This window comes from Trachurus trachurus (assembly GCF_905171665.1).
Source record: "Trachurus trachurus genome assembly, chromosome: 14".
NCBI classification, from domain to species: domain Eukaryota; kingdom Metazoa; phylum Chordata; class Actinopteri; order Carangiformes; family Carangidae; genus Trachurus; species Trachurus trachurus.
This window is the reverse complement of record NC_139903.1, coordinates 20,417,494-20,438,931: the sequence shown is the minus strand read 5'-3', so window position 1 is coordinate 20,438,931 and position 21,438 is coordinate 20,417,494. Positions and strand designations below refer to the sequence as shown.

At 40.5% G+C, this 21,438-nt stretch overlaps 1 protein-coding gene across 4 annotated transcripts in view; it reads left to right on the top strand.

The window, feature by feature from the left end:
• The window catches only part of tmem132e (transmembrane protein 132E), a 390,488-nt gene that overhangs the window by 309,439 nt on the left and 59,611 nt on the right, over positions 1 to 21,438 (top strand). The gene's annotated exons all lie outside the window — the stretch shown is intronic.

Here is a 21,438-nt window from a genome sequence, read left to right as displayed (position 1 = left end):
CGCTGCCGGCTAATTGGCCTAATGAGATTTACTCATTTATTAATATGGTATTGAAATTTGATATTGAATCACAAGGCGGATACCAAGCCCTATACATGAGTTATCTCGTCATTTATTCTTTGTCTCTGCTACTTAAAGCAGAAGTAAGTGATATATTTGTGTTAATATAAGTCTTAAATAGTTATATCTTCCGACAGCAATCACTTACATAGAGTGTTTGGACCGAAACACGGGTCTCTCAGTCCCTCTGCTCTGCTCTGAGCCGAGAAGAAAACATTTATCGTATCCTACAGTTTTTATCCAATGAGGAGAGAGAACGGCATGCAGGGCTGTGTGTGCAGCCAAGGAACGCCGTGAATGTGGCGACGTAGGGACGAGGACTGTTATGGTGCGTTCAAGGAAACTCGTAGACTCGTGTTTTTCCGTCCTGTGAAGTCGTACCAGTTCGATCTGGTACGAGTTCACCGGTCGGAAGTTACGAGTGGCCGTTATAGTGACTTTCACCGGTAAAACAGGTCGGAAAAACACGAGTGGGTTGCCTGGAACGCTACAAAGTCGTAAGTTGTGACTTGAAGCTGTAATTTACGATTTCAAAAGCCTGCCTGGAACGCAGCATTAGCGAAAACGACCGGATCACTCACTTCTGCTTTAAACATTGATATCATGTGTTTTAATTTACTATCATTATTTTATATGTGTACGAAGGGGCCACATTGGCCACATTTTATATTTCTATTTTATCTTAGTTTATCTTATCTACCCTTTGTTGTACTGAGCTCTTACACTGAATTTTACCATAAAAGACTAATAAAGCATCGAGATAATTTGATCATTATGCACGTTTCCTGATAACACAATGGACAGGAGAGTTCAAGCAGAATGTAGCCTACACAATCTCACCATTTGCATTTTAATAAGATGCCCACAGGCAGTCGTCCACAGTGGCCTGTGTAGTGTAATGTGAGAAAACAGCTCTGTCCTAATTGACTTTAGAAGTCAGAAGTTACGTATAGAAGAGGTGGACGACTAGTTACACCGAGCTAAAAGTAGTTTCTCCTATGACTATGATTGTAGGATTCATATAGGCTATTTACTTTGTATATGCAGCAAGTGCAGTCCTCCAACTTTATTATCCAATTTGTAGAGGTCTATATCATTATATCCTTTGGACTAAGTAAACAATACCCCGTAATTAAGGAAGGTAATTTTCATTCAGCTGATTAGCAAACAGTTTAAGTGCATTTAAATACAACACAGTTTAAATATTAGCTAATTTAACTGAGTCATTGGAGGTAAAGTAAACAAAGTTGGCAACTGGTGGCTGCTCTTATAAAGGCGCAACAGGGGAGGCAGATTAGATTTTATTATTGTACTGTGTGGACTGAATTCTGATGCAGTAGTTAGAATGGTAAAGGGCAGAAATTAGGTTACATTTTCAGTGCTGCTGCTTAAAACCAAGAAACTAGACCTTCATCCATAGGTCCTATGTCTGTACAGTTTACTGTGTAAGAACTGAACATTTCTTAAGACCACCACGGTGGTATGAAACAACAGGGATGGTTAAACCAGAGCATGGTGGCTAAAAACATTTCCTCATTTCTCGATTTACCTCCTGCTGTGAGGATGAACAGCATCTGAGAATTACAGTCTTTCTCCGAGTGCCTGGCCAAGCACCTGCGCACATGGATTATATGAATGTAACAGCTTGGTATGACACATATTCATTTCTTAATGTATATTGGACATAAGGGTTTTAAACGTGACTTTTCAAACAGCAATTTTGAATCCAGTTAAAATATTTCTTTGTTCTGGTTCCTACAGTTTCTCAAACAAAATCAGTTGGGACTGACTCCAGTCCCCACATGGCCCTCAAAAGAATGAACAGTATAGTTAATGGATGGATGGATGGTTGCCCCTCTCTCTGCGCCATATGGGCTACAGTTAGAATTGAAACATTGCCATCCATGGCTTTATATAGGGATTCAGGTTGGATAGGTAGTTGGGCGCTGCTGTTATATGTGCGGTATATTTTGATGGGCTCTATTCCAGTCCTCTTATTTCCTCCTCCCTTTCAGTTGGATAAGCCACATAAGTCAAATGTTGCTTTGTAGTTATGTAATGAAACGGAGAGTGTTTAGAAAACTTAGTTCGGCCTTTGACAACAATTTCTAACATTTTGAACTTCACTAAGACAGACCTGCTCTGACCACAGCTCATTTCAGTTTAAAGTTTAAGCACAGTACCTGATAGGAAAGGGTAAAGATGGTTCAGACAGCAGTGTGTAAAAGAGGACGTGTTTACTAATGCTGTACTTGAACTGCATGTCAAGAGGAGGAAGTGCGGGATGAAATGCTGTTCCACACTGTTGTCAGTTGTTTTGCTTTTTCTCTCCCTCTCTCTCTTTTGATGTTTTTTCCAGGTTGTCTGAATCATCTTTCTAAAGATGATTGGCAGGGTAGTTTTTATCCATTCCACACCTCACCCTGCATTTGCCTCAATCAATTTCCCAAATCTTTGTTTCCCTTCAGACATGCATTTCAACGGAATAAATGGCAGACCTTATGAAACTGTTTGATGGCGGGTGCATTTTTTAGTGGCCGCATAACTCGTCTGTGACCACAAGAAAGGGAGTAAAAAAAAAAAGGAAAAAACCTGTAGCTTCTCCGTCAAGGTCAGACACCAGTTTGCTGTGATCTTGAATAACAAATAAGTCCTGGAATCTTTTCTCATGGTTGACTAAATGTTTCTAACCCAAGGATTATATTTATGGTTCACAGACTTTTCAGGGACTCCGATTTTAGCCACAGAGGTAGAAAAAAAAAGTCTGACTTGTACCTTTGGGTTTAAAAAGGAAAAATGGAAGGAGCCATGTTCAGGATTAGGAATGTAGTTAGTGCACTGAAGAAACTGAATGACATCTTGGTCCCATGGCAATACTACATTCCTTGAAGTAATAAGTCCTCCAAACAGAGAGATCTCCATTCAATGAAGGATAGCAGAAAGTCAGTGTGTGGGGTTAGATAAACCTTTGGTGAAGTTGTCAAGGGCACAGAGGAAATGGGCTTTGCTCTCTAAAAGTGCAAGACCTTCATGCAGACCAGAAAGGCCTTAAAAGAAATTAGTGGATGCAGATGTATTCCCTTCCAGGAAAGTACTTCCTCAGACCAGCGGTCTACCTGGGACAGGCCAGTATACTCTCGGCAATAATGACAGCTATACTGGCATGTGATTTCTTGTAATGTCATCTTCCTCGAAATAACACTTCAAGGTGTTTCCAATTTTCATTTTGAATTCCACTTGGAGCGACATCTAGAAGGTTTCAATCATTACCATGAGCATTCGCCTCTTTTCGTTGTGTTCAGTGCAGCCAGTCAGGCAGCTCTGCATAAGCTCAAAGACGTCTCCACGATGCTCAGGTGGAGCCTCTCTCCGTCTTGGGCAGATTATTGGCTACTTTTAGCTGTACTGTATATTCATGCCTCTTTCTCATGGGATGTCTCTTTCTCTCAACCAATTTGATATACAGTAGGGGTTCGCGCAGGAATTCCCGTGCCTCGAGGAAATAAAGACAGATTTGCATTTGAAAGAGCTAGATTTGCAAGGTAAGGGTATGTCAGATAGCTCAGAGCCGTTCTCCCGTGTGTTGCTGTCATTTGATGCAGGATAACTGACATCATTCAGAGGGGCTGCTGCCAGCACTGTGTCAGAGGAGCTCTGTTTGCCTCAGATTACCAAGTTGTTTTGAAAATCAATTGTAGAAGAGGATCTGGCTTCGTATTGCTGAGTGAATCTGAGATGGATGGTTTGTCTTGGCTGCAGGTTGAGCTGCAGGTTGGGATCTGCCACGTTTCCTAATGCTCTGTCTGCTTCATATCCTGTCCACAACCCGACCTGTCTGTGTCTGCAACTACCTTTCTTTCAGATGCAGTGATTGAGAGAGTGCCATAAAGTGTGAAGTAACTTCAAAGGTCCAGTCTACAGCTGATTTAGAGCAACTTCTCAACCCCGACAGTCCCATCGTGCACCTTTTGTTGTCTTCGGCCTCTCTTCATCTTTTCTGTTCATGGGATCAACCTTTACTTTGGAGACAGGCCATGGACTCTGGGACAGACAGATAAATCTGATAATGCATGACCTTCCCAGGCTAGAACACTTGAGGACATCTGTCAGCATGTCCAAATTGTCTTCAGTTATCCAAAATGGTCAGAATTGAAGGTATTTAACTTAACAAGGGTTACAAACTAATAAGGTGCATTATTTTCACAGTTTTAAGGAGGTGTTTGTAAGTCATAGCCAACGTTAGCATTAACAGCAGTTAGCCCAGTTGGAAAGTTGCATCATCACCACCAAGTCATTGTACAGTAGCAGCCAGGCCACCCAGAAGATGTCATGTTGCATGGTGTATAGGTATTATATCTTAATTTCTTGTAAGTGCATCAACGGCCGAATAATTGTCTTTTCCAATCTCATTAACATGATTGTCCTGAATATTTAATGATTTAAAAGTAGTAGGCCTAAGTGCTGCATAAATATTCCCTGCATTGATTCCTGACATAGGGTAATTATCTAACAATTGATAATAATAGTGTCTGTAACTTGATTCATTTATCCTGATGTGGACAGATGTTCTCCTCAGCTTTTCTACGAAGTGTTTATTTTTTCTGAAAACCATGTTTCACTTTATCCTGGTGATATATTCCAGAATGTATCAGTTGAAACACAAAATATTTCAGTAGGTGCTCTCAGTGAGGTCCAAGTGTCTCTGTTGATACAATCAGCAGATTGTTAAAGTTTTACATTTTTGACTTTCAGTCAAACAGTGGCTTTTAAAACGACCATCCTGTTTCTGCTGTGCACTGTAGAGCAGTCATGTTCATATCATACCCAACAAAGTGGAATGCATAACATGCGGTCAGTGCGCTGCTGTGTTCAAACACGGTGTCATTCAGGGCAGAATGATTATTTTCATTATTGATGAATATGCTAATTTTGTCACAAAAATGGAATAGAAAAGTACTCATTCATCAATTCTTTATTTTGACAATTTAACATCTCAGGTACTTTCTAATCAAATGACAGAAAATAACATTTATTCACATTGCAGAAGCTGGACTGGCATTACTATTTAATAAATCACTTAGAACCCAATAATATATTTTTTTTAATGATTTATTTATTTAGAATAATAATATAATTTTTTGATAGAAAAATTGATTAATCATTAAATCTTAATGTGGCCGATCTTAATGTTAATTATCTTTAAACTTTATGCTTTTTTAACAAGGGTTAAAATCCATGGTTGTGTGAGGCTGTTCTGCTACTGCTGCTACTGTGTGTGTGTGTGTGTGTGTGTGTGTGTGTGTGTGTGTGTGTGTGTGTGTGTGTGTGTGTGTGTGTGTGTGTGTGTGTGTGTGTGTGTGTGTGTGTGTGTGTGTGTGTGTGTGTGTGTGTGTGTGTGTGTGTGTGTGTGTGTGTGTGTGTGTATCCCCCAGAGAGGGATGGCATTTCTTTTTACACTGGCTTCTGTGTGGGTGAGGATGTCCAGAAAGAGCTAGTTTTACTTGGAGCTGTCCAATTTGAAATGGAAGTTCCTCAGGGGAAACGTTGAGAACATCAGGAGCACTGACACCACCCCCTGCTGGAAAAGATCTCTGAATTTAATCTCCTCTTGTCGGTACCTTCAAGGGATGCTCAGTCGCCCACTTACACTGTATTGTTATCACCGCTGCTCATGAGCTGAGTTGTAGCGGCCTATACGTTCTCCATGATACCCTATAGTCAGTGTTGTATACTGAAAGCCAAGTCGTCCATTGCACTCTGAACTTACAATATCTCCCCTGAACCCTGACTGAAATATTATTATAATCACTATGTATGTATAGTGATTTGAACTTTGCAAAATGTCAGCAACTAGGTTGCAGCTCGGCCCCAATTTTCCTCCCCTCTGCATCTGTTGGCAGGTCTGAGCTCCACTCGCCTTATCAAATAAATTGGACAGTGGCTATTTCCCCGATTGCCTCCACAGAAAGGTTCTGGCTCACCCGAGGGTCTTCTGCTCATGGCTCTGGCTGATGGGAAGACTACTTAGAATAATTGTCCTCCAAAAGGATGCCTTCGCAGCCAATGCTTTCGCATCCACGCTGCTGCGTGTGTGTGTGTGTGTGTGTGTGACAGAGAGAGAGAAAGAGAGAGAGAGGGACAAAGAAAGAAAAAAAGGAAAAAGGTGATAGTACTTCGAAGCTTATGTGTCAGGATTTGTGTTCAACATGTGTTCTCTTCTGGCTCTGCCTTGTTACTGGAACACTGAAGGGGCCAGAGCAGATTTATTTGTAGTGTAGCAAGTGGAACATTTCCTGTTTTGCCCCGACAGCAGTAACAAAATGTTATTGTCTTCACTTTGATCTGTACATTATAGAAGATGTAAATGCAGGGAATGTGGAGAGGCTCATGCAATATGTATGAATGATGCCTTCTGACTACAATCCACAGATGTCATCTGCAGTGAGCTGGTGTCTACTGATCAGTTCATTAGCCCGTGGAGTGCGCGTATCTGTGTTCCACTGTGTGTGTGTTTGTGGCTATTTATCTATAACATACCGGCTCCAGTGAACCTGAGGATCTGCTTTGACATTATCTGCTGCCCCATGGTGCAGTGTACTGTGGTTAAAGGGCAGTCTACCACATTTACACATGAGTATTGGTGTATTCATCACAGGGCAGTGCCACTCAGACCGTGAAAACACTTGGATTATGTCCTCTTCGGCTCTTTGAGGATTGTCTCACAGAGCAAACCTCATGTTGCCATCAGGCTTAACTCTGAAACTTTTCCTCCATCTCTTCTGTATCTTTATCCAGGCTTTAGAGTTTTGGACGCTTGGACAGAAAATGAAAGTGATTTTTAGACGTCACCTTGGACCTTGTGACATTTGTGGTGAAGAGTGCACAAATGACTTGCTGCTTGTTGACCTTCAGTTTTGAAAAAGATGAATGTCCCACACACTGCTTCTTAAACGGCATCTTGATTTCTTACATGGATGACCCATAATGCTCTGTCCTTCTCATGCTCTGAAGAAGCAAAATAATACATTAATGCATTCATTAAGTCATTATCCACACCACTTATCTTTACAGGGTTGTGTTGTGGTCGGCTGGAGCCGATTGCAGCTGACAATGTGTAAAAGCAGACATATAGACACACAAACCTTCACACTCACATTCAAAGCTACAGGCAATTTAGAGTCACCAATTCGCTCAAGCCTTAACACTCCTCCATGTATACTTATCACTTAGAAATGAGAGCGAAACATTTAGGATGATTAATAAATTGTGATGCTAAGCAGCAGAGTTTGGGAATTTATTCCTTTCAAGACTGAAGTGACATTTTCCAATGCACCTGCATCTAATGATGTGTGAGTTTTCTCATTGAGAAAACCCCAAATTATCCAATACACCCATCAGTACTGGAAGTAAGAATATGTAGTGGTACGCCCTCATGTTTTTTGTGTGTTTTCTTAGTTTTTTTTTTTTTTACTCAAGCCACCCGAGTGAAGTAACAAGAAGCAAATCCCAAGGCTCTCCTACTTCTCGATGTCTTTAAAAACACAGAAGGACATCAATAGAAGCTGGTCAATCAGTTTAATTAAAAGCGGCACTGTGAGGGCCCGTCTGCCGTGTTTGGGCCCCGGCCTCGGTCTCACTTCAAACACATTCCTCCAGGGTTAAATTTAACACGCTTTAAGTCTAATGTGTTTTTACTTCCCGACAGCTCAGCCTCTATAGATTGTGCGTCTGCCAAGGTTGTTTCCAGTCACAGCATGAAAATCAAGGGCTGAAGCAACATGTTTGGCCAACATCAGCTGCATATCAGCGCAGCAATCTTGTCACATCAGGACATGTGAGCCCATCTGTTCTGCTCTGTCATATGACAAGCCATATGTTCAAAAAGTATACAAGTGCAACTTCAATAGTGAAGGAAGAAATCCTGAATCAGTGAAGAGATTAAACGCTTTGGTTGGTTGTTGTCAGTTTGTTTTTTGCCATTGTTCTGGATTGAAGGGTACTTTGCTTCTGACTAGACCAGACTGTGCATTACATAATTACTGTTGGATAAAGAGAGCCACCGGATTGCCACGGAAGCTTTTGTAGTTGGCAGAATAACCAAGTCTGAATATGATAGACAGTCTGACTCAGTTTGAGACGAGTTGTTTTAGTCTCCTCTCTCCTTGACTTCACTTCGCGTTCACATTTGTCCGCTGATTGTGCCAAAAAATCTCCATTCTCCTCCATAAGACGGTTGCAAATGCCGCAGATGATTGTCCATGCTGCCTGTGGTCCGTATGCACAGATTGCACAACAGCAACAAGGGCTTGCCAGAGGGAGATTCTGAAAACCTCTCAACCCTTCTGAGGGAAAACCCAGCATAAGACCCGCAAGACCCCTTTTCATCTGCTGCAGCAACAAACAGCCTCTGTTTTAAAGCCTCTAATTGAGTTTTGCAGTGAGAAGCCAGAATCCAGTCAAAGCGAGTAGGGACACGACAGAGATTTAAACTTCTGAGATACCTAAACTTAAGAGGAAAAAGCTGAGCCTCGTAAAAGCCTGTCCTGTACACTGTAATTATATTGTCTAGATCTTTTCCATAGCAACAGACATCACTAGACTCGCTGCAAAGAGATCTTCTCCATTGCTGCAAATGTTTGTTTAGCCCACAAAGACTCCCTGTTTTATCTTTTTCATTTTAAAATCCTTTTTCTGCCTATTGGTTCCTCTCCTGCTATCACAGCGGAAATGCAGTGCATTTATCTAAATGGAGCTGTTTATTAGATCAGTATTTATAAGTATCTAGTCATGCAGATCCAGAAAACCGTCTCATCAAAACAACAGAATGATTTTCCTGCATTTCTCTCCTTTTTTTCTCCTCCAGTGAATTGTCAGATTAGGCAGAAACCTGACTTCTGGGCCGCACTGTGCCACTGGGCCGTCTCGCATGGCCTGGCCGCTCTGTTTACTGTTGGAGAGGCATTCTTTTTGTCTGAATCTCATAATGAGCATTAGGTCTTTTTGCAGCGTCGTGCATCACCCTGCCAAATGAACATCTGGGGCGATGGCTGCTCCAGTCTTCATGACTGACAGTGTTGTGCTGCTTCCATATTGACATTGACACCTCTGGTCTCAGGGCAATTAGTGATGAGCACATTGCATGAGCTTCTTTTTTTTTTTTCTTTTTTTTGCTGAGGCCAGGCATAAACTAAACTGTGAGCTCATGTTTTTTTCAGTGAAAAGAAAAACACCCTTTTCAAGTGGAAGGCATATGGTTCTTTAAGTTCTGTCTGTCATTTGTGCTTAGCACCCATTACAGCAGCCACTGCTAACTGTCAAACTTGTCAAAATGCCATGACACTGTGGGAATTACTGTGACATCTTTGATTTTGCTTTTTCGATTGATCGTTGTTGGTTCCATACAGCGATGTGCAGTCTTCTGTTGAGTCACTGGGAATATTTTCACAGATTTTCATTTTTTTCCTCCTTATCTCAAAAAAACTGTAACAGATTTTTTTTTCCTGTATGTGTAACAGAACAGGCCTAGTTGCAGCAGAGAGGTGGTATCCCCCCATAGATTTGTCAAGCCTTCCCTGCGTACTTACACACTGACAGAGCAGGGAAACACAAACCCAGAGTTCCCTCTTCTGTCAGTCTTTAAACGCTTTCTGATTGGCTGATCAGGCAGAACAAAAAAAACAGGTGGTGGCTTTTCGTTTAACTCCAGATAAAATTCTAGTAAAGATACTAAACCAAAGCTTCAGCAAAACACTAAATGGCCATACTATTTCAGCAGGTGTGGAGTCACCTTTATTTTGTTTGATTATTATGGGCAGTAGCACAGGTTACAGCAGATGCCTCCCCGCTCTTGTAGATGCTTGATAGTGGTGATATTGTGCTGAAGTGATACAGCTTGTCACACTTTTATCCTGCCTCATGCTCCCCAATCATCAGTGTTGCTAGACGCTGACCTCTCACTGCACAGCGGTTTGTTGCCAAGGTGGAGGCTGCGGAGGTGTGAGAGACAAAATCAGAACGATAGTCTGTTGATTCTAAATTTCTTTGTAAATGATCATTTTGCATGCAAGTAAAGCTGGAACAACATCCTGGTCTTCAACTTGAGTGTTTGATAGTTTTGTCAGAGGATGTCATGGTGATAAAAAATCAGCATTTTAGCATCAGTTCAGAAATGGCTTGAAATATAATGTTTTAATTTTCTTTGTTGTTGGGCAAAGGGAACAGAAAATAAGCGAAATATGACTGTATTAAAATGGTTTGAAAAACAGAGAGAAGCAAACTGATAAACTGGCTGACATTAGGCTGAATGAAAATAGGACACAGTGTTTACTACAGTTCCACAACTATGTCTTCTGTTTCACACATCGACCGTATTCGGTCCAGCCATATATCAAGTTCGGACCTGTCTTGTTGAGTATTGATTGAATCATATTACATAATGAGTCACATAGAAATTTCAATAGTATCTTTGTACTGATACCACACATTACCTCATGCAGTTGCTGTGTAGAGGATTTTAAACGTATTTCCCGTATGGACTCGTTCTTCTGTGCACTGATACAGCAGTTTTGTAGTAAACAAGTAAACAAAACTGGAACAGACAGTGAAAAGTAAAACACTTTCTTTTCAGAAAGCGGAGGCGGTTATGGATGTTGATGTTGGCAGTCCTCACTTTACATTATGCTGTGATTTAGTGTTTGTTTTGAATGCAAGGTCAATTGAACGGGTCAGTGAAGTTCTGAAAACCAGCATCAAACTTTTTCTGCTTTTAACCCCATGAACATAACACAACTCTCTGGAGCTGAAACATCATGCACAGCCGAGTGTGTAAATGCAATACATGTCACTGGACACATAAAAGCACCGCGTCCACAGCTGGCCAAGGACAAATAAAAATCTGCACTTATTTTGAATTATACATATCTTCATGAAATGGAATTTGTTGTGTCTACAGTACCACGAGTGGCAAGGTTGTCTGTAAAGTGCCCCCTCAGAGGAACTAATGGAGCTTCTGCCTGCACATGAGTGGGGGGGAGAAAGGCTTCGCTGGCCAAATTTAGCTGTTGGGGAGAGGCCCATTTCTGCTGTAATGCAGAAGGGAGCGCCACTAATGCCTCTGAGACGTTCAAGCGCTGACATTTCAGTTGTTTATTTACTTCTCTGCCTTCATCTGTGCATCGCTAAAGGGACAACCGTGATGCCTGACTCCGTCTATCAGGGTTTCGCTCCCCAATGGTGGCGGTACAAGTGTTCTGTGAGCCGTTGTCACCAACATACGCCATCAGATGTTTGTTTACGACGTCCCACTCGGCAGAATTACATGCCACTGGTGAATGCCAAATACCGGAGTCCAATCTGTCCAAGGATGGCAGGCGGAGACGAAGGTCTTGGTCATTTCACTTGATAATTTCACAAGAGAATTCTAGTAAAATATTTGGTTATGCTCAGAAAAGCGAGGAAGAAAATTGAAGGGAAGTGCTTGTGGTAAAATCAAATCTTATCATAACCAATATTTTGTTGGTGAGCTGGCACAACCTTGGATCTGGTTTTTGAATGCAGAGTAGGGTTATAATTAGTAAGTGATATTCAGCCCAAGAGGAAGGACACTTTTAGTGACTTTGGCAGTATTTCTCCTGAATAAGTGTTGTAAAAATGTCCAAAATTAATTACCAACTGACAAAACACACTTTTTCTTCTCTTCCTAAAAAATAGACTGACATTGTACAGCTTGGAGTTATGTCTGCAAGCAGTGTTGCTAATTTATAACAGAATAACAGTCCTTTTTAGCTCATTTAAAGGACAAGTCTGCTTTCTTACATTGCAGGTCATATTTTGACTACAGTACAGTATGTCTCTGGATCTGGAACAAGAATCACAACTGTGATGTTGTACAGGCACAAAAAAAGGCATGACTGAAAACTAAAGGTCGACACAAATGAAATGTGATGATCGCTCATGTCAGACTTTAGTGTGTTTAGTGTTTTAGTGATAAGCAATCACTTTGGTGGGAACAGGACATGAAAGTCAGAACTTAAAATAAAATACTACAGTGAGTTTGTAATGAAGCTGACTTTTTCACCATAGTAATGTGAAGGGTTAAGTTTCCCTCTCAGTTACAGTTTGTATGAATCTCAGGAACACAAGAAAGTATAATTATTCTGTCTAAGTGGCATAATATCTCTCCTCCTGTCATCATGATTAAAGCATTATGGATTCTGGGTTGGCTGTGTTTTAAAAAATATGCTTTTATGTTTAATAATCAGAACATGTTTCATTGCTAATGGAAAGGATGGAGATGGAGAGTCAGATAGAATGACTCTCTCTGACTCTATTGATAATGGCTGAAGTGAAGCAGCTGAATATGAAGCCAACAATTGACTCTTTTTCAAAGACAAACTCTCCTGCAATGATCGATGATGTGAAGAAAACAACTCGCTCTTGTCTTTGTAAGGGAAATGCCAAGATCACACACCGCCGATGATTTGAGAGGGAGACGTGTGATCTCAGGTCTAGTTTAAGATGAAGTGCAGTTTTTCTTCATAGCATGGTCCTCACAGCCAGAGGGATTGAGTGTGAGCACCTCAATGTGTGAGAGACATAGGCTGTCAACAAATCAGTTTTTAGTCCAAAACTAGACTTACCACATCATAACTGTTTTCCGCCACCAGCCAGTCCAGCTGTGGTTAACTAGCATGTGAATTCTCAAATTATGGCCAAACATGATATGTTTTGTGAAATCAGTGATCTTGACCTTTGAGTTTCAACACCAAAATCTGCTCTTTGAATCTAAGTGAATGTTTTTGCAAAATTTTCCTAAGGGTCTTCCTGAGATCTTGCATTCATAACACCAAAAACTGCTTTGGCCTTGAGCTTTAACCTTTGTCTGCCAGATTCTAATAATTTCATCCCTGAGTCCAAGTGAACATTTGCACCAAATATGAGGAAGGTTCCTCAAGGTGTTGCTGATATTGCATCCACAGGAGCGAGACAAACAGACGGATGGACGGCCCGCAAATACACGGATGCGGTCTGGGCTGCTGTCACCACGGAGACATCAAAAAGTGCCCTCTCAGTCACATAAATCCCCTCAGTCCTTGAATGAGATGTGTGAAGAAACAGAGAGATAATGCTCGTGTTCTGGCATGTAGCATCAGAATATACTTAATTTTCTGCCTCTGTGCTCCCTAAGGTCTTGTGAAGATTTTCATTTGGAGCAAACCACAGGCCATATCATCAGCTGTTAAGTGCTTATTTAAAGGGACAGGGCGGTAGTAAGACTTTTACCACCTTGCCATGATTATACTGTATCAACTGGGTTTGATAGCTTTGTACAACAATGGCAGTGATTCAAACATGACTCCAGCAGATGCTGAGATTTTTGTGATTTTCAAAAAATCTGCTTTTAAAACGATGATGCTGGCACACTCTGTCGTTTTAGAAAATCCCAACAAAAACACTCAAACCTTTAATAAACTGACTCCAGAACTGAGCAGTCAGTGCTGTTTTCTCTGTGCCCGAATGCTTCATTGAATACAGTAAAAGACACACATTGTCACAGAGGCTGACTTGCCCTTTTATTATGATGGACAGTGGTCAGTTACACTTACTGTACCCCATCACACAATAGAGCATGTTTATTAATCCACAGCTGAAAATGGTCCCCAACAAAAACCTTTTGTCAAACTATATACGTATAAAATATGTATGTTTTTCAAGATTTTTTTTTTACTAAAAAACTGTTGAATACATCCTTTAATTTCCTTTATAACCTATTACACTGGCATTTATATAGAAGCTGCCTAAGAGACACTGGCATCATATAAATAGGCTATTCTAACTTTAAGAGTAAAAAGCAACAATCTCCAGACAAGAACATGACAAAGCAGTTTTGTAATTGCAGTGTTTAGCAGGATAATATCTTACTTCAGCATTAGATGTTTTTGTTGGATCTCTGCTATACTTATTTGGCTTACTCATCTCTTCTGGTAGAATGTGACTTTATTGTTTGTATTAATTACAGAGCACTGTAAGCTGGAACAAAGCACTGCTGATGTTTCCGAAAATCAAGCCGTTATTGTCAAGACTTAGTCTGCTCGTTATCTAAAGTAACTTTTGGGGTGTTAACAACTGGGATCGTTGTTAACCATAGAATGCTTTTAAGAAGCTGCATTTATCGCTGCAGTGCAATTCTCATTTTCATCTACAAGAAATAAATCAGCTCAGCATGTGCAAACCAGCAGCTGCAGTTTCAAATTTGTAATCTGCTCTGTCATATTTCCCCTGCTTCTCATATCCTGATTTTCAGAGCCTCCCATTAAAAAGTCTGTCCCTGGCAGGCTCGCCTCCCCTTCTGGCTTTCCAGCTGCACACCCCTGTGCTGCTGTCGAGAAAAACCTCAAAGCTGTTTACTAGTGAAGATAAACACCATAGATATCAAAGTGCTTGAGATGATTGATAAGATTGCTGCCTGTGATCCGAGGGTGAAGCCATGTTAGTCACTCAAGAGTTGCCATCTATCTCAAGGAAATCATTATGGCGCTGAGGAAAATTGCAAGTGCTTATTGACATCTTTAAGAAGAGCTAGTTAGATTAAAGACCATGCAGCAGAGCATGTTTAGATGACTATGGAAATGTACACTTAGAAGGTTAGTGTCCAGGCAAAGGTGGCTCCACAGATTGTGTGTCCATCTGATTAGGATGCTTCCCAGTGGACGTCTTCCATGCTCATTCAACCCGTAGGAGATCTTGGGAAAGTTCTGGAACACTCTGCGGAGGTTATTTATCTATATCATGCCTGAGAATGCCTAATTGGGGAGAGGGACATCTGGACTACCTTGCTTGACCTGCTGCCACGGCGACCCGACCCCGGATTAAGCGACTGAAAACGCATGGATGAATGGAGTTCTCAAACTACTGCTCAATACAACACACCTGGAACATAACCTGCACAGTCTCTGCAGCCTTTTGGGCTCTAACTGCCCATTTTACAGTCATCCATATTCTCACATTTTAAAACATTAGAGTCTGTTTGAGGTAGTAAAGTTACTAAATATCTCAACTCAACAATAAACTCGGTCATATAGTTTGGTTTCTCTAGAGGCAAATGAGTAATAATGTAACACCCAACGCCCTGAAATGTGGTCATCTTTGCAAATTCTATATATCAGTCCTATGACATCATTATTTTATATGCCACAATTGCTTGTGTGTGCGTGCAGCACAGCACATACATTGTAGGCCTACAGTAGTGTTTTCTGTGTATAAGCGGCAACGCTGTCTTTGAACATGTCAACTCTCAATGACATACATCACCATGTGTCAGGTTCACTCCTGTCTTTTCTCATCAGACATTCACTTCAGCGTTTTACAGAAGTAGCTATTTTATCATATTTAATCCTTGAATTGGCACATCCTGACTAATGTGGCCTGACTACCATTTCCCTCTGTTGTGTGCTGACCTTGTCAAAACTCGCCTTGAACATTCAGATTCCTCCTACTGTACACACGGTACACAAATGCAGTGTGGACTGTTGAAGGTTCATTTCATTGGCAATATTTGATGTCATTACACTCTTAAAATGCCTTTTTAAAGCCAGTTTCATTATGCTGTGGAAAAATTCCAGTTTGGTGACTGCTCTGCCTGTGGGGACGTTTCTTCTCAAATCTGTTCAATAAATATTCTTTCAAAGGGCCATTTAGGAAAAATTAAAGACTTGGGAGCTTTGATGTGATTTAATCCTGGTTTGCATATTTTATTTATTAACAGCAGCCAGTTAGATGGAATTACAGTGCTTGGCATGACAGCTGACATGATTTCTGGCAGCAAGTGTCATAAATGGGTCATGAGGACGCGGGCCCCTCGGTGCCCAGTGGAGAGCGATCCAAACTCTACAGAGTACAAGCTCACCATGGAGACACTAGGCAGGCTGCAAGGAAGAGACAAGAAAGCCGTAATTGGAACAAAGGTCACACAAAATAATGAAGAATGAACCCAGAACAGCAGCTTTATGCCCATAGCAAATGGGACAGATGGGGTGTGTCCAGGGGGTTTTCTTCCAAGCTGCACTGGCCAAAATGTAGGTGTTGGAAGCAGGTTAAAAAAAATTAGACATAATTTTGTTGTATTTGATCTCTATGTTGTTGTCATTTCATACGTTTCTCATTTTAGAACTTGAAGATGAAATTTGATAAGCTCACAGAGAAGCAGCTCAGAAATCTGGGCTGGAATGTGTTGACCAAAAGCTCTCCTGTTTAGTAGTCCATCAGCCAACTCACAGTCTAATAGGTGTTGCCATGGCAGAAGGCATCTGTGTAGACTGAGTAAGTAATAGCTCTGTCTTGGCTGAAGTGGCTCACACTGCCTCTCCACTCTCTCCCTCTCTGTGCAGCAGCAGCAGGGTTCACAGAGCTTCTCAGAATTGGAGGGTGTGTATTATTGCTGCTTACTGCTGTACAGTTTTTCCATTTGCGATGCTCTTTCATTAATCAGCATTAACACTGTTCAATGGGGAGCCCGATTCATGTGGCGCTCCCATGGGTAATGCTTCATCCCCTCTCATTTGTGGCACAAAAATGAACCAAAGTCTGTGGAAAAAGGGCTGTCTGATTAAACACATGGCTTCTGTACAATATGCACGCTCTCTCAAAAGATGATGATGAATATGTAGTGGCTTTTATAAGCTGCTGGCGAGCGTAGGTAATGAATATAAATACAAGTATTACTCACCAGGGTTGTGTCCTTATCAGGAAATGCACTGGAAAGTGCTATGCCCTACAATAATGTGTGATTATCAGCTCTTATGATCAGTATTTTTACAGGCTACAGTAGTGAAGTCGCAACTGGGTCACCTCATTTACTGCGAATCTGGGGGTATTACGTTTCCCCTTTTCAACTCACATCAAAGGAAACGCACTCGATCAGGATGATTTCTTAAACGTTACATATTTCTGTTTCATCTCCCCTTGACGCCGATGTATCAGATAATTACTGTGTTTTGGAGGATTTGATGAAAGAAGAAAATAAGAGCTGCAATAACAAGAAACAATGTTTTAAAAGCTGCAACCTGTGAGTTTATTTCAAACAAAGCGGAAACGTTAAAAAAAAACAGTTTTGACAGGAGGATTCGTACCACATATGGTACTGTGAAGGGAAAAGCTGTTTTCAGTAATTATACTTCACCTCAGTTCAGTTTTATTTATATAGCACCAATTCAAACAGCTAGAAGGTCAAGAGTTTACAATATTACATTGACTTGCCAACAATTAAAATTAATAAATGTCTATTTATTTTTCACACCTCTGTATTTATTCTTCTGTAAAAATATATTTTTTGCGAAGTGAACAAAATCACCTCAACTCAAGCTTCACTTATTTGAGCTTTCTGCCTCATTGCAAAGTCTTCATCAGTGACTGGACCCTGTGGCTCTGTACTGGTTTACCGAGCTGAGGAAGCTCCATTCACCGATGAAGTCCATGTGATGCAGCTGAAAGCTTCTGGAGCTCTGGAAGATCAAAATTATTTTGTTGCACTCAACAATCCAAAGGTTTAGAATTATTGGTACTTAAAGCAGAAGTGAGTGATATATTTGTGTTAATATAAGTCTTAAATAGTTATATCTTCCGACAGCAATCACTTACATAGAGTGTTTGGACTGAAACACGGGTCTCTCAGTCCCTCTGCTCTGCTCTGAGCCGAAGAGAAAACATTTATCGTATCCTACAGTTTTTATCCAATGAGGAGAGAGAACGGCATGCAGGGCTGTGTGTGCAGCCAAGGAACGCCGTGAATGTGGTGACGTAGCGACGAGGACTGTTATGGTGCGTTCAAGGAAACTCGTATTTTTCCGACCGTGAAGTGGTACCAGTTCGATCTGGTACGAGTTCACCGGTCGGAAGTTACGAGTGGCCGTTATAGTGACTTTCACCGGTAAAACAGGTCGGAAAAACACGAGTGGGTTGCCTGAAATGCTACAAAGTCGTAAGTTGTGACTTGAAGCTGTAATTTACGATTTCAAAAGCCTGCCTGGAACGCAGCATTAGCGAAAACGACCGGACCACTCACTTCTGCTTTAATTAACATCTTTTCAATCTGGCTTTTATGTGGTTTTCTCCACTCTTATGATTTTAGTTATTTTGATTGCTTTATATCCTTGATCTTTTAAGTTTTTGTTCTTACTACTCATATTTTTAATCATCCATTGCCTTATTTTTTCCATTTAAACTACTCACATTTATTTGATTATTTTAATGCTTTTGTCATTAAACATTTTATTTATTCTCTTTATTATTTCACCTATTCATGTATTATTGCTGTCGATGTCCATCTTTAGTTTTTTTCTGCCATTGCTTATAGAGCACTTTGAATTTCATTTTAACTTGTATGAAAGGTGTTATTTAAATAGAGTTTGTTTGAATGAGATAAAACTCTCATACTCAAAATATTTCCCATTAAGTCTGTATCTCTCCAGAATCTTAAACAGTCTCAGAGATTTTATGAGTAATCTTTTATTTATTCTTTGTTCTCAACCAAATCTAAGAATATTGACTTGAAATGAAAAATATCTTTAAAGTCACTGTCTGAATCAAACTCCTCCTGGAGTTGTCAAAACCCCTCAGTGCCCAACTGCCCATGCACAATTGCAAGGACATGATGTCAGTGTCCTCAGCCCTATTTGTGGAAGTGGGAGGTGCAGACAAGTGGACACTATACTGTAGCCACAGTGTATGAAAATGTCATACTATAATCTTCTGTAAGCTCTGCCTTTGTCCACATACAGTAATGTCTAATTAATGTTGTGTCTGTCTCACTGCACACAGCGGATTTGATTGGCCACGGGTGATCAAAATGTCAGCAATGCAAACAACTAGGATCGTCCTTATAGAGAAATGACAGCGCTGGTCATTTGTTCAAACAGCCGCTGCTGCAGGCGAAGCTGCTCTCCTTTAACTACCATCCTCTTTTCTTCAGACATTAACTGGGTCTTTTAGTGCTGAAAGCTAAATGTAAAGTTAACCACAGAGGCAGCAGATCAGAAACCAGTCATTGAGTCATTTATATTCATAATTGTTGAAGAAAATGACAGTGACGTGTTTCATTGTTCAGCTTCATTGTTAAATCTGCATTCACATGACTGGGCAAACAGAATCAACTTATAAAACGAGAAAAGTACGTGACCTAATCTGAAACACGGAGACTTTGCAGTTAATGATAAGTTAATGGTCTTGATAAGCTCACATAGTTTCCTCCACTATCAGCAGCAAACCAAAAGAATGGAGGTGATAACAATAAAACGCAGATCCTTTTGGAGCCGGGAGCCTATTCTGGCTCAAACCCTCAGCTGAAAGTCAATTGCTTTCACAAATCATGGATGAGTGGTCAATGCACTGAGCGCAGGTTAGTGTAGCAAATGGAAACACCTCAGCGGGACTTCAGAACTTTTATCTGTCACAGGAATAAATGGAACGATCTGGAAGACGCCGCAGGGGCCTCAGGCAAATGTAAATGAGACACTTGAAAGGAAAAATATGATTTCAGTAATGCTTTCAATGAACTTGTCAGGAAAGAGGTGTTGTTAGTCAGAGTGGAAACGCAGTGATGTCGTGGCGGGGAGAGAAAAACAACAATGTCTTCCTGTAAACAAGGCAAAATCATTAAAGTCCCTGGAGTTTTGTCTGCTGGAGAGCTGCAATTGGCTCAAACACTTTCATAACCAATGGGACAAACTACTATCATTATCATCTAGAGGTTCATACATTTTAAATATTTTCCTAAACACAGTTTGGAGGCATCACAGACCTACAGTAAGACCCCCCGATCTGGTTTTGTCTGGAAGGCTCTATACGCCGACAAACAAAAGCCAAATATGTTAATAATTCATCTCTGTCTAGTATTTCGCGAAAATGAGACCATCAGATCAATAATCTCCATTGGCTCTGCATGTCTATGGATGAGCCATTTGTCTCCATCGTGCATCAGTGGAGGAGTCGGGCGTGGCTCTGTGGTCAAATAACCAGAGTCACAATAACAGCGATAAGAAAAAGTGTCTTTATTTTTTTTCTCTCCTTATACTGTTTTGTATTCTTGCCAGTGGACTCTTTAATAGCATGTCTAGGTAAAGTCACAGAGGACAGCTGCCAGAGCCCGTTTGTTATCCAGCTGATTTCAAATTTCAAATCATTCGTTACTGATTTGGACTGCCTTGTGGTTGCGTCAGTATTGTCATCAAATTATAAGTAGAGCAGATTGCACAGACTCAGACGTTTTGTTGTTGTTGTTTTTTTACTTTAGTTTTTTATCAGTGATGGACCAGAAACTTCCATTTCTCACCAGACAGTCGTCCCCACTAACCTTCACTGTCACCTTTAGCATCTTTTCAGTATTGATTGTCTGGGAGCAACTGCAAACTTTAACTCGTTATGTTGCAGGTTCAAGTCTAAGTCCCCAGGTTGCTGTAGCTACAGTAAACGGTCTCTAATGGTAAACATTCAGATGGAAAAAGATATGAATCACAGCCTGACCATTCTTGAAGGGAAAGGTGCTGCAAGTGGAACAACCAGTATATTCAATAATTCTCAGTCTTCTTTTCTACTGTACTTGTTCAGTAGCTATTTATTCATGTATTTACCTCTTGTTTTTCAAGAGAGATCCAACAGTAAGATATGCACATACAGCACAGTACATAGCGTAATGGACTGTATTTGTTTTTTTGTGTGTGTTGTAATAAATCCATAAACACTGCAGATATAAGCATCTGTGTAGGTTTGTTTTGTGTGTGTGGACTGTTTTCACATGTAGGCATTTGTGCAGATGCATGTGTATGTATAAATGTGAGAGGTCCACAGACACTGTAAATGTATGTAAGTGCATCCATGCGTGGATGTCTATGCGTGTATGGTTTCTCCTTTGTTGGATATAGGAATGTGCAAACAGCAGACTCTTGGGGTAGTAGGATATAACGCAAGTTAAAATGCAACTACTGTACCAATATTTTTATAATGAAAAAAAAAAGAATTAACTCAAGTTCATCATTTATTTTCTGTCAATTGAATAATCAATTATTTAACAATTGGTTTCAGCTTTAAATGTAAGATAAGACATTTTTACATTTTACGCATACATGAATGACAATATTTATTGAAGAAAATCATGATTCACAATATTCCACTCAATTTAATGTGAAACCTAAGATATGCCGAGGCAGCAGATAAAATTAGTTTCCGGTTGTAAAAAGGAGGATTTCACCACAGCATATAGTACATAACGTGTTATTAAAGCTGCCCTGCACATTGGACATTTGTGCCGTCTGTCGTATTTTCTTTTTTTTCGAGTACTGCAACAATAACAGTCAGCGTCGTTCGATGACATCGGCAATACAAGTGATG